Below are 15,199 nucleotides of genomic sequence, written 5' to 3'. Positions count from 1 at the left end.
TTTGTTTGCAAGTGGTCTTACGTTTAATGTTGAATATTTCTATCATCTGAGATGTATAGGAAACACGGTTCGATTAGTAAACCATACAATTGTTAACAAAAATATGGATAGAGTTGATATGATATATTAATTTGTAAATGTGACATTCCAAATCTCAGAAGCTTTTTTTTCTTTCTTATTATTCAAAACGCGAAATAACACTAGCAAATATAGGTATGCTACCCTGTCACGTCTTCCTCGTTAGTATAGTGGTCAGTATCCCCGCCTGTCACGCGGGAGACCGGGGTTCGATTCCCCGACGGGGAGATCTTTTTCAAAGGCTGAAGTTAATCATTTGCTTTTTCTACTCTTATGTTATTTCGATTCCGCTCAAATTGTAAACCTTAACATAATTCTAGATATAACTGATTGGAAGTTGGTAGTTGAAACATGAATGAAATACACGAACTTTGCTGTATATTTGGAACCATGAAATTACATGAATAACATTTGAAAACTGAAACATAACAGATAAATACGTGCGCATACATAAAGACAAAACAATAAAGAAAAGCTGAATAATATTTTTTTTTATACAAAAGATTGGGACAAACATATACTTCATATAGAAAATGAAAATAATAAAATGATGCAACATTTTATGCAACAGCACACGTGCGCAAGTTTTGCTGACAACGCCGACCATGTTGACCTCGCAGAACACTGGTAACCAACGAAGAGCATGACAGGTTCGGAAAAGATGGACCAAAATCAGATATTTTACTGAAATTGATTCTTCTTCCAATTGGCACTGTAGTTGTTTGGTGAGCGTAAGAAGGATTTTTGCAAGCAGTGATATCTGACACGTGTCTAAAACGTTTCGCTTGCTGTCGATAGTCTTTAAAAAAGCATTCTGGTTGGCATTGCAAACGATCGTTTACATGTTCATTTTCTTCGCTTCGAGCTCGCTTCCTCGTTGTAATAGTGGTTGCAGATTTATTAATGCAAGTGGGTTTACTGTTGGTTGATATTCTTTTCATTCTACGTCTTGGTTTTGCTGTATGAAATCTTTCAATCTTTGGAGACACGTGAAGCGTTTCACAGAGACTCATGCTCAGGAGTCCGATTGCATTGCAGTTCTCAACAGCATTGGGTGACATTTTATTGCTAAACTCGTCTTGCGATAAATTGAACTCGCTTTTATAATTTTGTCAAACGAAGTATAAACCAAGTAGTTGATTCCTTATTTATATAGGCAGCAAAGCTGATTTTGATAATTACAAAGAAAAAAGGAGAACTGTCTAATGAAGCGCTGCTGAAATTTTCTGTTAACCTTATCAGTGTTGTTTTTTCAAATTCATTGAACACCCGCTTGCAGAACGGCTGTCCCTTTGATGTACTAATCACAATCTGTATTACCTCTTTAATCAGTTAATCAAGAATTTTTCGGTTTCAATCTCATCAAAGCAAACGATGCACTAAAGACAAATATACAAAATAAGTTTTTCAGTACCTTGAATAAGAACTCAACTGAATATAAATCTTCACTTAGTTAAACTAGAGATATCTAAAGCTTGTTGATAAATATACACGTATAATGACGAGCCAATTAAAATAATATTTCCAATTATCACTGATGGTTTTACAGCATTACAGTATTCAACAAAAATGTGTTTAGCTATTATTTTGAAATCACCAATTCTTGTTCTTTTTAAAAGACACACAAATCAATAAAGTTCAAATGCAATTTAATTTGTTTGCAAGTGGTCTTACGTTTATCATCTGAGATGTATAGGAAACACATTTCGATTAGTAAACCATACAATTGTTAACAAAAATATGGATAGAGTTGATATGATATATTAATTTGTAAATGTGACATTCCAAATCTCAGAAGCTTTTTTTTTGTCTTTCTTATTATTCAAAACGCGAAATAACACTAGCAACGACTTCCTCGTTAGTATAGTGGTCAGTATCCCCACCTGTCACGCGGGAGACCGGGATTCGATTCCCCGACGGGGAGATCTTTTTCAAAGGCTGAAGTTATTCATTTGCTTTTTCTACTCTTATGTTATTTCGATTTCGCTCAAATTGTAAACCTTAACATAATTCTAGATATAACTGATTGGAAGTTGGTAGTTGAAACATGAATGAAATACACGAACTTTGCTGTATATTTGGAACCATGAAATTACATGAATAACATTTGAAAACTGAAACATAACAGATAAATACGTGCGCATGTATAAAGACAAAACAATAAAGAAAAGCTGAATAATATTTTTTTTGATACAAAAGATTGGGACAAACATATACTTAGTATAGAAAATGAAAATAATAAAATGATGCAACATTTTATGCAACAGCACACGTGCGCAAGTTTTGCTGACAACGCCGACCATGTTGACCTCGCAGAACATTGGTCACCAACGAAGAGCATGACAGGTTCGGGAAAGATGGACCAACATCAGATATTTTACTGAAATTGATTCTTCTTCCAATTGGCACTGTAGATGTTTGGTGAGCGTAAGAAGGATTTTTGCAAGCGGTGATATCTGACACGTGTCTAAAACGTTTCGCTTGCTGTCGATAGTCTTTGAAAAGGCATTCTGGTTGGCACTGCAAACGATCGTTTACATGATCGTTTTTTTCGCTTCGAGCTCGCTTCCTCGTTGTACTAGTCGTGGCAGATTTGTTAATGCAAGTGGGTTTACTGTTGGTTGATTGTCTCTTCATTCTTCGTCTTGGTTTCGCTGTATGAAATCTTTCAATCTTTGGAGACACGTGAAGCGTTTCACAGAAACTCATGCTCAGGAGTCCGATTGCATTGCAGTTCTCAACAGCATTGGGTGACATTTTATTACTAAAGTCGTCTTGCGATAAATTGAACTCGCTTTTATAATTGTGTCAAACGAAGTATAAGCCAAGTAGTTGATTCCGTATTTATATAGGCAGCAAAGCTGATTTTGATAATTACAAAGAAAATAGGAGAACTGTCTAATGAAGCGCTGCTGAAATTTTCTGTTAACCTTATCAGTGTTGTTTTTTCAAATTCATTGACCACCCGCTTGCAGAACGGCTGTCCCTTTGATGTACTAATCACAATCTGTATTACCTCTTTAATCAGTTAATCAAGAATTTTTCGGTTTCAATCTCATCAAAGCAAGCGATGCACTAAAGACAAATATACAAAATAAGTTTTTCAGTACCTTGAATAAGAACTCAATTGAATATAAATCTTCACTTAGTTAAACTAGAGATATCTAAAGCTTGTTGATAAATATACACGTATAATGACGAGCCAATTAAATAATATTTCCAATTATCACTGATGGTTTTACAACATTATAGTATTCAACAAAAATGTGTTTAGCTATTATTTTGAAATCACCAATTCTTGTTTATTTTAAAAGACACACAAATCAATAAAGTTCAAATGCAATTTAATTTGTTTGCAAGTGGTCTTACGTTTAATGTTGAATATTTCTATCATCTGAGATGTATAGGAAACACGGTTCGATCAGTAAACCATACAATTGTTAACAAAAATATGGATAGAGTTGATATGATATATTACTTTGTAAATGTGACATTCCAAATCTCAGAAGCTTTTTTTTTCTTTCTTATTATTCAAAACGCGAAATAACACTCGCAAATATAGGTATGCTACCCTGTCACGTCTTCCTCGTTAATATAGTGGTCAGTATCCCCGCCTGTCACGCGGGATACCGGGGTTCGATTCCCCGACGGGGAGATCTTTTTCAAAGGCTGAAGTTATTCATTTGCTTTTTCTACTCTTATGTTATTTCGATTCCGCTCAAATTGTAAACCTTAACATAATTCTAGATATAACTGATTGGAAGTTGGTAGTTGAAACATGAATGAAATACACGAACTTTGCTGTATATTTGGAACCATGAAATTATATGAATAACATTTGAAAACTGAAACATAACAGAATAATACGTGCGCATATATAAAGACAAAACAATAAAGAAAAGCTGAATAACATTTTTTTTTGATACAAAAGATTGGGACAAACATATACTTAATATAGAAAATGAAAATAATAAAATGATGCAACATTTTATGCAACAGCACACGTGCGCAAGTTTTGCTGACAACGCCGACCATGTTGACCTCGCAGAACACTGGTAACCAACGAAGAGCATGACAGGTTCGGGAAAGATGGACCAACATCAGATATTTTACTGAAATTGATTCTTCTTCCAATTGGCACTGTAGTTGTTTGGTGAGCGTAAGAAGGATTTTTGCAAGCAGTGATATCTGACACGTGTCTAAAACGTTTCGCTTGCTGTCGATAGTCTTTGAAAAGGCATTCTGGTTGGCATTGCAAACGATCGTTTACATGTTCATTTTCTTCGCTTCGAGCTCGCTTCCTCGTTGCGGATTTGTTAATGCAAGTAGGTTTACTGTTGGTTGATAGTCTTTTCATTCTACGTCTTGGTTTCGCTGTATGAAATCTTGCAATCTTTGGAGACACGTGAAGCGTTTCACAGAAACTCATGCTCAGGAGTCCGATTGCATTGCAGTTCTCAACAGCATTGGGTGACATTTTATTACTAAAGTCGTCTTGCGATAAATTGAACTCGCTTTTATAATTGTGTCAAACGAAGTATAAGCCAAGTAGTTGATTCCGTATTTATATAGGCAGCAAAGCTGATTTTGATAATTACAAAGAAAAAAGGAGAACTGTCTAATTAAGCGCTGCTGAAATTTTCTGTTAACCTTATCAGTGTTGTTTTTTCAAATTCATTGACCACCCGCTTGCAGAACGGCTGTCCCTTTGATGTACTAATCACAATCTGTATTACCTCTTTAATCAGTTAATCGCGAATTTTTCGGTTTCAATCTCATCAAAGCAAACGATGCACTAAAGACAAATCTACAAAATAAGTTTTTCAGTACCTTGAATAAGAACTCAACTGAATATAAATCTTCACTTAGTTAAACTAGAGATATCTAAAGCTTGTTGATAAATATACACGTATAATGACGAGCCAATTAAAATAATATTTCCAATTATCACTGATGGTTTTACAACTTTACAGTATTCAACAAAAATGTGTTTAGCTATTATTTTGAAATCACCAATTCTTGTTCTTTTTGAAAGACACACAAATCAATAAAGTTCAAATGCAATTTAATTTGTTTGCAAGTGGTCTTACGTTTAATGTTGAATATTTCTATCATCTGAGATGTATAGGAAACACGGTTCGATTAGTAAACCATACAATTGTTAACAAAAATATGGATAGAGTTGATATGATATATTAATTCGTAAATATGACATTCCACATCTCAGAAGCTTTTTTTTTTCTTTCTTATTTTCAAAACGCGAAATAACACCAACAAATATAGGTATGCTACCCTGTCACGTCTTCCTCGTTAATATAGTGGTCAGTATCCCCGCCTGTCACGCGGGAGATCGGGGTTCGATTCCCCGACGGGGAGATCTTTTTCAAAGGCTGAAGTTATTCATTTGCTTTTTCTACTCTTATGTTATTTCGATTCCGCTCAAATTGTAAACCTTAACATAATTCTAGATATAACTGATTGGAAGTTGGTAGTTGAAACATGAATGAAATACACGAACTTTGCTGTATATTTGGAACCATGAAATTACATAAATAACATTTGAAAACTGAAACATAACAGATAAATACGTGCGCATATATAAAGACAAAACAATAAAGAAAAGCTGAATAATATTTTTTTTAATACAAAAGATTGGAACAAACATATACTTAATATAGAAAATGAAAATAATAAAATGATGCAACAGCACACGTGCGCAAGTTTTGCTGACAACGCCGACCATGTTGACCTCGCAGAACACTGGTAACCAACGAAGAGCATGACAGGTTCGGGAAAGATGGACCAACATCAGATATTTTACTGAAATTGATTCTTCTTCCAATTGGCACTGTAGTTGTTTGGTGAGCGTAAGAAGGATTTGTGCAAGCAGTGATATCTGACACGTGTCTAAAACGTTTCGCTTGCTGTCGATAGTCTTTGAAAAGGCATTCTGCTTGGCATTGCAAACGATCGTTTACATGTTCGTTTTCTTCGCTTCGAGCTCGTTTCCTCGTTGTACTAGTCGTTGCAGATTTGTTAATGCAAGTGGGTTTACTGTTGGTTGATTGTCTCTTCATTCTACGTCTTGGTTTCGCTGTATGAAATCTTTCAATCTTTGGAGACACGTGAAGCGTTTCACAGAAACTCATGCTCAGGAGTCCGATTGCATTGCAGTTCTCAACAGCATTGTGTGACATTTTATTACTAAAGTCGTGTTGCGATAAATTGAACTCACTTTTATAATTGTGTCAAACGAAGTATAAACCAAGTAGTTGATTCCGTATTTATATAGGCAGCAAAGCTGCTTTTGATAATTACAAAGAAAAAAGGAGAACTGTCTAATGAAGCGCTGCTGAAATTTTCTGTTAACCTTATCAGTGTTGTTTTTTCAAATTCATTGACCACCCGCTTGCAGAACGGCTGTCCCTTTGATGTACTAATCACAATCTGTATTACTCCTTTAATCAGCATATCAAGTATTTTTCGGTTTCAATCACATCAAAGCAAACGATGCACTAAAGATAAATATACAAAATAAGTTTTTCAGTACCTTGAATAAGTACTCAACTGAATATAAATTTCAATTAGTTAAACTAGAGATATATAAACCTTGTTGATAAATATACACGTATAATGACGAGCCAATTAAAATAATATTTCCAATTATCACTGATGGTTTAACAACTTCACAGTATTCAACAAAAATGTATTTAGCTATTATTTTGAAATCACCAATTCTTGTTTTTTTTGAAAGACACACAAATCAATGAAGTTCAAATGCAATTTAATTTGTTTGCAAGTGGTCTTACGTTTAATGTTGAATATTTCTATCATCTGAGATGTATAGGAAACACGGTTCGATTAGTAAACTATACAATTGTTAACAAAAATATGGATAGAGTTGATATGATATATTAATTTGTAAATGTGACATTCCAAATCTCAGAAGATTTTTTTCTTTTTTATTATTCAAAACGCGAAATAACACTAGCAAATATAGGTATGCTACCCTGTCACGTCTTCCTCGTTAGTATAGTGGTCAGTATCCCCGCCTGTCACGCGGGAGACCGGGGTTCGATTCCCCGACGGGGAGATCTTTTTCAAAGGCTGAAGTTATTCATTTGCTTTTTCTACTCTTATGTTATTTCGATTCCGCTCAAATTGTAAACCTTAACATAATTCTAGATATAACTGATTGGAAGTTGGTAGTTGAAACATGAATGAAATACACGAACTTTGCTGTATAGTTGGAACCATGAAATTACATGAATAACATTTGAAAACTGAAACATAACAGATAAATACGTGCGCATATATAAAGACAAAACAACAAAGAAAAGCTAAATAATATTTTTTTTAATACAAAAGATTGGAACAAACATATACTTAATATAGAAAATGAAAATAATAAAATGATGCAACATTTTATGCAACAGCACACGTGCCCAAGTTTTGCTGATAACGCCGACCATGTTTACCTCGCAGAACACTGGTAACCAACGAAGAGCATGACAGGTTCGGGAAAGATGGACCAACATCAGATATTTTACTGAAATTGATTCTTCTTCCAATTGGCACTGTAGTTGTTTGGTGAGCGTAAGAAGGATTTTTGCAAGCAGTGATATCTGACACGTGTCTAAAATGTTTCGCTTGCTGTCGATAGTCTTTGAAAAGGCATTCTGGTTGGCATTGCAAACGATCGTTTACATGTTCATTTTCTTCGCTTCGAGCTCGCTTCCTCGTTGTAATAGTGGTTGCAGATTTGTTAATGCAAGTGGGTTTATTGTTTGTTGATTGTCTTTTCATTCTACGTCTTGGTTTTGCTGTATGAAATCTTTGAATCTTTGGAGACACGTGAAGCGTTTCACATAGACTCATGCTCAGGAGTCCGATTGCTTTGCAGTTCTCAACAGCATTGGGTGACATTTTATTATTAAGTCGTCTTGCGATAAATTGAACTCGCTTTTATAATTGTGTCAAACGAAGTATAAGCCAAGTAGTTGATTCCATATTTATATAGGCAGCAAAGCTGATTTTGATAATTACAAAGAAAAAAGGAGAACTGTCTAATGAAGCGCTGCTGAAATTTTCTGTTAACCTTATCAGTGTTGTTTTTTCAAATTCATTGACCACCCGCTTGCAGAACGGCTGTCCCTTTGATGTACTAATCACAATCTGTATTACCTCTTTAATTAATATATCAAGTATTTTTCGGTTTCAATCACATCAAAGCAAACGATGCACTAAAGACAAATATACAAAATAAGTTTTTCAGTACCTTGAATAAGAACTCAACTGTATATAAATCTTCACTTAGTTAAACTAGAGATATCTAAAGCTTGTTGATAAATATACACGTATAATGACGAGCCAATTAAAATAATATTTCCAATTATCACTGATGGTTTTACAACATTACAATATTCAACAAAAATATGTTTAGCTATTATTTTGAAATCACCAATTCTTGTTCTTTTTAAAAGACACACAAATCAATAAAGTTCAAATGCAATTTAATTTGTTTGCAAGTGGTATTACGTTTATCATCTGAGATGTATAGGAAACACATTTCGATTAGTAAACCATACAATTGTTAACAAAAATATGGATAGAGTTGATATGATATATTAATTTGTAAATGTGACATTCCAAATCTCAGAAGCTTTTTTTTGTCTTTCTTATTATTCAAAACGCGAAATAACACTAGCAAATATAGGTATGCTACCCTGTCACGACTTCCTCGTTAGTATAGTGGTCAGTATCCCCACCTGTCACGCGGGAGACCGGGATTCGATTCCCCGACGGGGAGATCTTTTTCAAAGGCTGAAGTTATTCATTTGCTTTTTCTACTCTTATGTTATTTCGATTTCGCTCAAATTGTAAACCTTAACATAATTCTAGATATAACTGATTGGAAGTTGGTAGTTGAAACATGAATGAAATACACGAACTTTGCTGTATATTTGGAACCATGAAATTACATGAATAACATTTGAAAACTGAAACATAACAGATAAATACGTGCGCATGTATAAAGACAAAACAATAAAGAAAAGCTGAATAATATTTTTTTTGATACAAAAGATTGGGACAAACATATACTTAGTATAGAAAATGAAAATAATAAAATGATGCAACATTTTATGCAACAGCACACGTGCGCAAGTTTTGCTGACAACGCCGACCATGTTGACCTCGCAGAACATTGGTCACCAACGAAGAGCATGACAGGTTCGGGAAAGATGGACCAACATCAGATATTTTACTGAAATTGATTCTTCTTCCAATTGGCACTGTAGATGTTTGGTGAGCGTAAGAAGGATTTTTGCAAGCGGTGATATCTGACACGTGTCTAAAACGTTTCGCTTGCAGTCGATAGTCTTTGAAAAGGCATTCTGGTTGGCACTGCAAACGATCGTTTACATGATCGTTTTCTTCGCTTCGAGCTCGCTTCCTCGTTGTACTAGTCGTGGCAGATTTGTTAATGCAAGTGGGTTTACTGTTGGTTGATTGTCTCTTCATTCTTCGTCTTGGTTTCGCTGTATGAAATCTTTCAATCTTTGGAGACACGTGAAGCGTTTCACAGAAACTCATGCTCAGGAGTCCGATTGCATTGCAGTTCTCAACAGCATTGGGTGACATTTTATTACTAAAGTCGTCTTGCGATAAATTGAACTCGCTTTTATAATTGTGTCAAACGAAGTATAAGCCAAGTAGTTGATTCCGTATTTATATAGGCAGCAAAGCTGATTTTGATAATTACAAAGAAAAAAGGAGAACTGTCTAATGAAGCGCTGCTGAAATTTTCTGTTAACCTTATCAGTGTTGTTTTTTCAAATTCATTGACCACCCGCTTGCAGAACGGCTGTCCCTTTGATGTACTAATCACAATCTGTATTACCTCTTTAATCAGTTAATCAAGAATTTTTCGGTTTCAATCTCATCAAAGCAAACGATGCACTAAAGACAAATATACAAAATAAGTTTTTCAGTACCTTGAATAAGAACTCAATTGAATATAAATCTTCACTTAGTTAAACTAGAGATATCTAAAGCTTGTTGATAAATATACACGTATAATGACGAGCCAATTAAATAATATTTCCAATTATCACTGATGGTTTTACAACATTATAGTATTCAACAAAAATGTGTTTAGCTATTATTTTAAAATCACCAATTCTTGTTCTTTTTAAAAGACACACAAATCAATAAAGTTCAAATGCAATTTAATTTGTTTGCAAGTGGTCTTACGTTTAATGTTGAATATTTCTATCATCTGAGATGTATAGGAAACACGGTTCGATCAGTAAACCATACAATTGTTAACAAAAATATGGATAGAGTTGATATGATATATTACTTTGTAAATGTGACATTCCAAATCTCAGAAGCTTTTTTTTTCTTTCTTATTATTCAAAACGCGAAATAACACTCGCAAATATAGGTATGCTACCCTGTCACGTCTTCCTCGTTAATATAGTGGTCAGTATCCCCGCCTGTCACGCGGGATACCGGGGTTCGATTCCCCGACGGGGAGATCTTTTTCAAAGGCTGAAGTTATTCATTTGCTTTTTCTACTCTTATGTTATTTCGATTCCGCTCAAATTGTAAACCTTAACATAATTCTAGATATAACTGATTGGAAGTTGGTAGTTGAAACATGAATGAAATACACGAACTTTGCTGTATATTTGGAACCATGAAATTATATGAATAACATTTGAAAACTGAAACATAACAGAATAATACGTGCGCATATATAAAGACAAAACAATAAAGAAAAGCTGAATGACATTTTTTTTTGATACAAAAGATTGGGACAAACATATACTTAATATAGAAAATGAAAATAATAAAATGATGCAACATTTTATGCAACAGCACACGTGCGCAAGTTTTGCTGACAACGCCGACCATGTTGACCTCGCAGAACACTGGTAACCAACGAAGAGCATGACAGGTTCGGTAAAGATGGACCAACATCAGATATTTTACTGAAATTGATTCTTCTTCCAATTGGCACTGTAGTTGTTTGGTGAGCGTAAGAAGGATTTTTGCAAGCAGTGATATCTGACACGTGTCTAAAACGTTTCGCTTGCTGTCGATAGTCTTTGAAAAGGCATTCTGGTTGGCATTGCAAACGATCGTTTACATGTTCATTTTCTTCGCTTCGAGCTCGCTTCCTCGTTGCGGATTTGTTAATGCAAGTAGGTTTACTGTTGGTTGATAGTCTTTTCATTCTACGTCTTGGTTTCGCTGTATGAAATCTTTCAATCTTTGGAGACACGTGAAGCGTTTCACAGAAACTCATGCTCAGGAGTCCGATTGCATTGCAGTTCTCAACAGCATTGGGTGACATTTTATTACTAAAGTCGTCTTGCGATAAATTGAACTCGCTTTTATAATTGTGTCAAACGAAGTATAAGCCAAGTAGTTGATTCCGTATTTATATAGGCAGCAAAGCTGATTTTGATAATTACAAAGAAAAAAGGAGAACTGTCTAATTAAGCGCAGCTGAAATTTTCTGTTAACCTTATCAGTGTTGTTTTTTCAAATTCATTGACCACCCGCTTGCAGAACGGCTGTCCCTTTGATGTACTAATCACAATCTGTATTACCTCTTTAATCAGTTAATCGCGAATTTTTCGGTTTCAATCTCATCAAAGCAAACGATGCACTAAAGACAAATCTACAAAATAAGTTTTTCAGTACCTTGAATAAGAACTCAACTGAATATAAATCTTCACTTAGTTAAACTAGAGATATCTAAAGCTTGTTGATAAATATACACGAATAATGACAAGCCAATTAAAATAATATTTCCAATGATCACTGATGGTTTTACAACATTACAGTATTCAACAAAAATGTGTTTAGCTATTATTTTGAAATCACCAATTCTTGTTTTTTTGAAAGACACACAAATCAATAAAGTTCAAATGCAATTTAATTTGTTTGCAAGTGGTCTTACATTTAATGTTGAATATTTCTATCATCTGAGATGTATAGGAAACACGGTTCGATTAGTAAACCATACAATTGTTAACAAAAATATGGATAGAGTTGATATGATATATTAATTTGTAAATGTGACATTCCAAATCTCAGAAGCTTTTTTTTGTCTTTCTTATTATTCAAAACGCGAAATAACACTAGCAAATATAGGTATGCTACCCTGTCACGACTTCCTCGTTAGTATAGTGGTCAGTATCCCCACCTGTCACGCGGGAGACCGGGATTCGATTCCCCGACGGGGAGATCTTTTTCAAAGGCTGAAGTTATTCATTTGCTTTTTCTACTCTTATGTTATTTCGATTTCGCTCAAATTGTAAACCTTAACATAATTCTAGATATAACTGATTGGAAGTTGGTAGTTGAAACATGAATGAAATACACGAACTTTGCTGTATATTTGGAACCATGAAATTACATGAATAACATTTGAAAACTGAAACATAACAGATAAATACGTGCGCATGTATAAAGACAAAACAATAAAGAAAAGCTGAATAATATTTTTTTTGATACAAAAGATTGGGACAAACATATACTTAGTATAGAAAATGAAAATAATAAAATGATGCAACATTTTATGCAACAGCACACGTGCGCAAGTTTTGCTGACAACGCCGACCATGTTGACCTCGCAGAACATTGGTCACCAACGAAGAGCATGACAGGTTCGGGAAAGATGGACCAACATCAGATATTTTACTGAAATTGATTCTTCTTCCAATTGGCACTGTAGATGTTTGGTGAGCGTAAGAAGGATTTTTGCAAGCGGTGATATCTGACACGTGTCTAAAACGTTTCGCTTGCAGTCGATAGTCTTTGAAAAGGCATTCTGGTTGGCACTGCAAACGATCGTTTACATGATCGTTTTCTTCGCTTCGAGCTCGCTTCCTCGTTGTACTAGTCGTGGCAGATTTGTTAATGCAAGTGGGTTTACTGTTGGTTGATTGTCTCTTCATTCTTCGTCTTGGTTTCGCTGTATGAAATCTTTCAATCTTTGGAGACACGTGAAGCGTTTCACAGAAACTCATGCTCAGGAGTCCGATTGCATTGCAGTTCTCAACAGCATTGGGTGACATTTTATTACTAAAGTCGTCTTGCGATAAATTGAACTCGCTTTTATAATTGTGTCAAACGAAGTATAAGCCAAGTAGTTGATTCCGTATTTATATAGGCAGCAAAGCTGATTTTGATAATTACAAAGAAAAAAGGAGAACTGTCTAATGAAGCGCTGCTGAAATTTTCTGTTAACCTTATCAGTGTTGTTTTTTCAAATTCATTGACCACCCGCTTGCAGAACGGCTGTCCCTTTGATGTACTAATCACAATCTGTATTACCTCTTTAATCAGTTAATCAAGAATTTTTCGGTTTCAATCTCATCAAAGCAAACGATGCACTAAAGACAAATATACAAAATAAGTTTTTCAGTACCTTGAATAAGAACTCAATTGAATATAAATCTTCACTTAGTTAAACTAGAGATATCTAAAGCTTGTTGATAAATATACACGTATAATGACGAGCCAATTAAATAATATTTCCAATTATCACTGATGGTTTTACAACATTATAGTATTCAACAAAAATGTGTTTAGCTATTATTTTGAAATCACCAATTCTTGTTCTTTTTAAAAGACACACAAATCAATAAAGTTCAAATGCAATTTAATTTGTTTGCAAGTGGTCTTACGTTTAATGTTGAATATTTCTATCATCTGAGATGTATAGGAAACACGGTTCGATCAGTAAACCATACAATTGTTAACAAAAATATGGATAGAGTTGATATGATATATTACTTTGTAAATGTGACATTCCAAATCTCAGAAGCTTTTTTTTTCTTTCTTATTATTCAAAACGCGAAATAACACTCGCAAATATAGGTATGCTACCCTGTCACGTCTTCCTCGTTAATATAGTGGTCAGTATCCCCGCCTGTCACGCGGGATACCGGGGTTCGATTCCCCGACGGGGAGATCTTTTTCAAAGGCTGAAGTTATTCATTTGCTTTTTCTACTCTTATGTTATTTCGATTCCGCTCAAATTGTAAACCTTAACATAATTCTAGATATAACTGATTGGAAGTTGGTAGTTGAAACATGAATGAAATACACGAACTTTGCTGTATATTTGGAACCATGAAATTATATGAATAACATTTGAAAACTGAAACATAACAGAATAATACGTGCGCATATATAAAGACAAAACAATAAAGAAAAGCTGAATAACATTTTTTTTTGATACAAAAGATTGGGACAAACATATACTTAATATAGAAAATGAAAATAATAAAATGATGCAACATTTTATGCAACAGCACACGTGCGCAAGTTTTGCTGACAACGCCGACCATGTTGACCTCGCAGAACACTGGTAACCAACGAAGAGCATGACAGGTTCGGGAAAGATGGACCAACATCAGATATTTTACTGAAATTGATTCTTCTTCCAATTGGCACTGTAGTTGTTTGGTGAGCGTAAGAAGGATTTTTGCAAGCAGTGATATCTGACACGTGTCTAAAACGTTTCGCTTGCTGTCGATAGTCTTTGAAAAGGCATTCTGGTTGGCATTGCAAACGATCGTTTACATGTTCATTTTCTTCGCTTCGAGCTCGCTTCCTCGTTGCGGATTTGTTAATGCAAGTAGGTTTACTGTTGGTTGATAGTCTTTTCATTCTACGTCTTGGTTTCGCTGTATGAAATCTTTCAATCTTTGGAGACACGTGAAGCGTTTCACAGAAACTCATGCTCAGGAGTCCGATTGCATTGCAGTTCTCAACAGCATTGGGTGACATTTTATTACTAAAGTCGTCTTGCGATAAATTGAACTCGCTTTTATAATTGTGTCAAACGAAGTATAAGCCAAGTAGTTGATTCCGTATTTATATAGGCAGCAAAGCTGATTTTGATAATTACAAAGAAAAAAGGAGAACTGTCTAATTAAGCGCTGCTGAAATTTTCTGTTAACCTTATCAGTGTTGTTTTTTCAAATTCATTGACCACCCGCTTGCAGAACGGCTGTCCCTTTGATGTACTAATCACAATCTGTATTACCTCTTTAATCAGTTAATCGCGAATTTTTCGGTTTCAATCTCATCAAAG

At 34.6% G+C, this 15,199-nt stretch overlaps 3 non-coding genes across 3 annotated transcripts; all 3 read left to right on the top strand.

The window, feature by feature from the left end:
- Positions 1–234: 234 nt before the first annotated feature.
- Trnad-guc (transfer RNA aspartic acid (anticodon GUC)) lies at positions 235–306 on the top strand. The gene has a single exon. It is a non-coding gene; the product is annotated as a tRNA-Asp (tRNA).
- Positions 307–5,382: 5,076 nt separating this feature from the next.
- On the top strand, positions 5,383–5,454 carry Trnad-guc (transfer RNA aspartic acid (anticodon GUC)). The gene has a single exon. It is a non-coding gene; the product is annotated as a tRNA-Asp (tRNA).
- Positions 5,455–7,099: 1,645 nt separating this feature from the next.
- Trnad-guc (transfer RNA aspartic acid (anticodon GUC)) lies at positions 7,100–7,171 on the top strand. The gene has a single exon. It is a non-coding gene; the product is annotated as a tRNA-Asp (tRNA).
- The last annotated feature ends 8,028 nt before the right edge of the window (positions 7,172–15,199 follow it).

This window comes from Ascidiella aspersa, chromosome 3 (assembly GCF_963924565.1).
Source record: "Ascidiella aspersa chromosome 3, kaAscAspe10.2, whole genome shotgun sequence".
In the NCBI taxonomy this organism is placed as follows: domain Eukaryota; kingdom Metazoa; phylum Chordata; class Ascidiacea; order Phlebobranchia; family Ascidiidae; genus Ascidiella; species Ascidiella aspersa.
The sequence above is the reverse complement of the archived record's forward strand: the minus strand, read 5'-3'. Positions and strand labels throughout refer to the sequence as shown.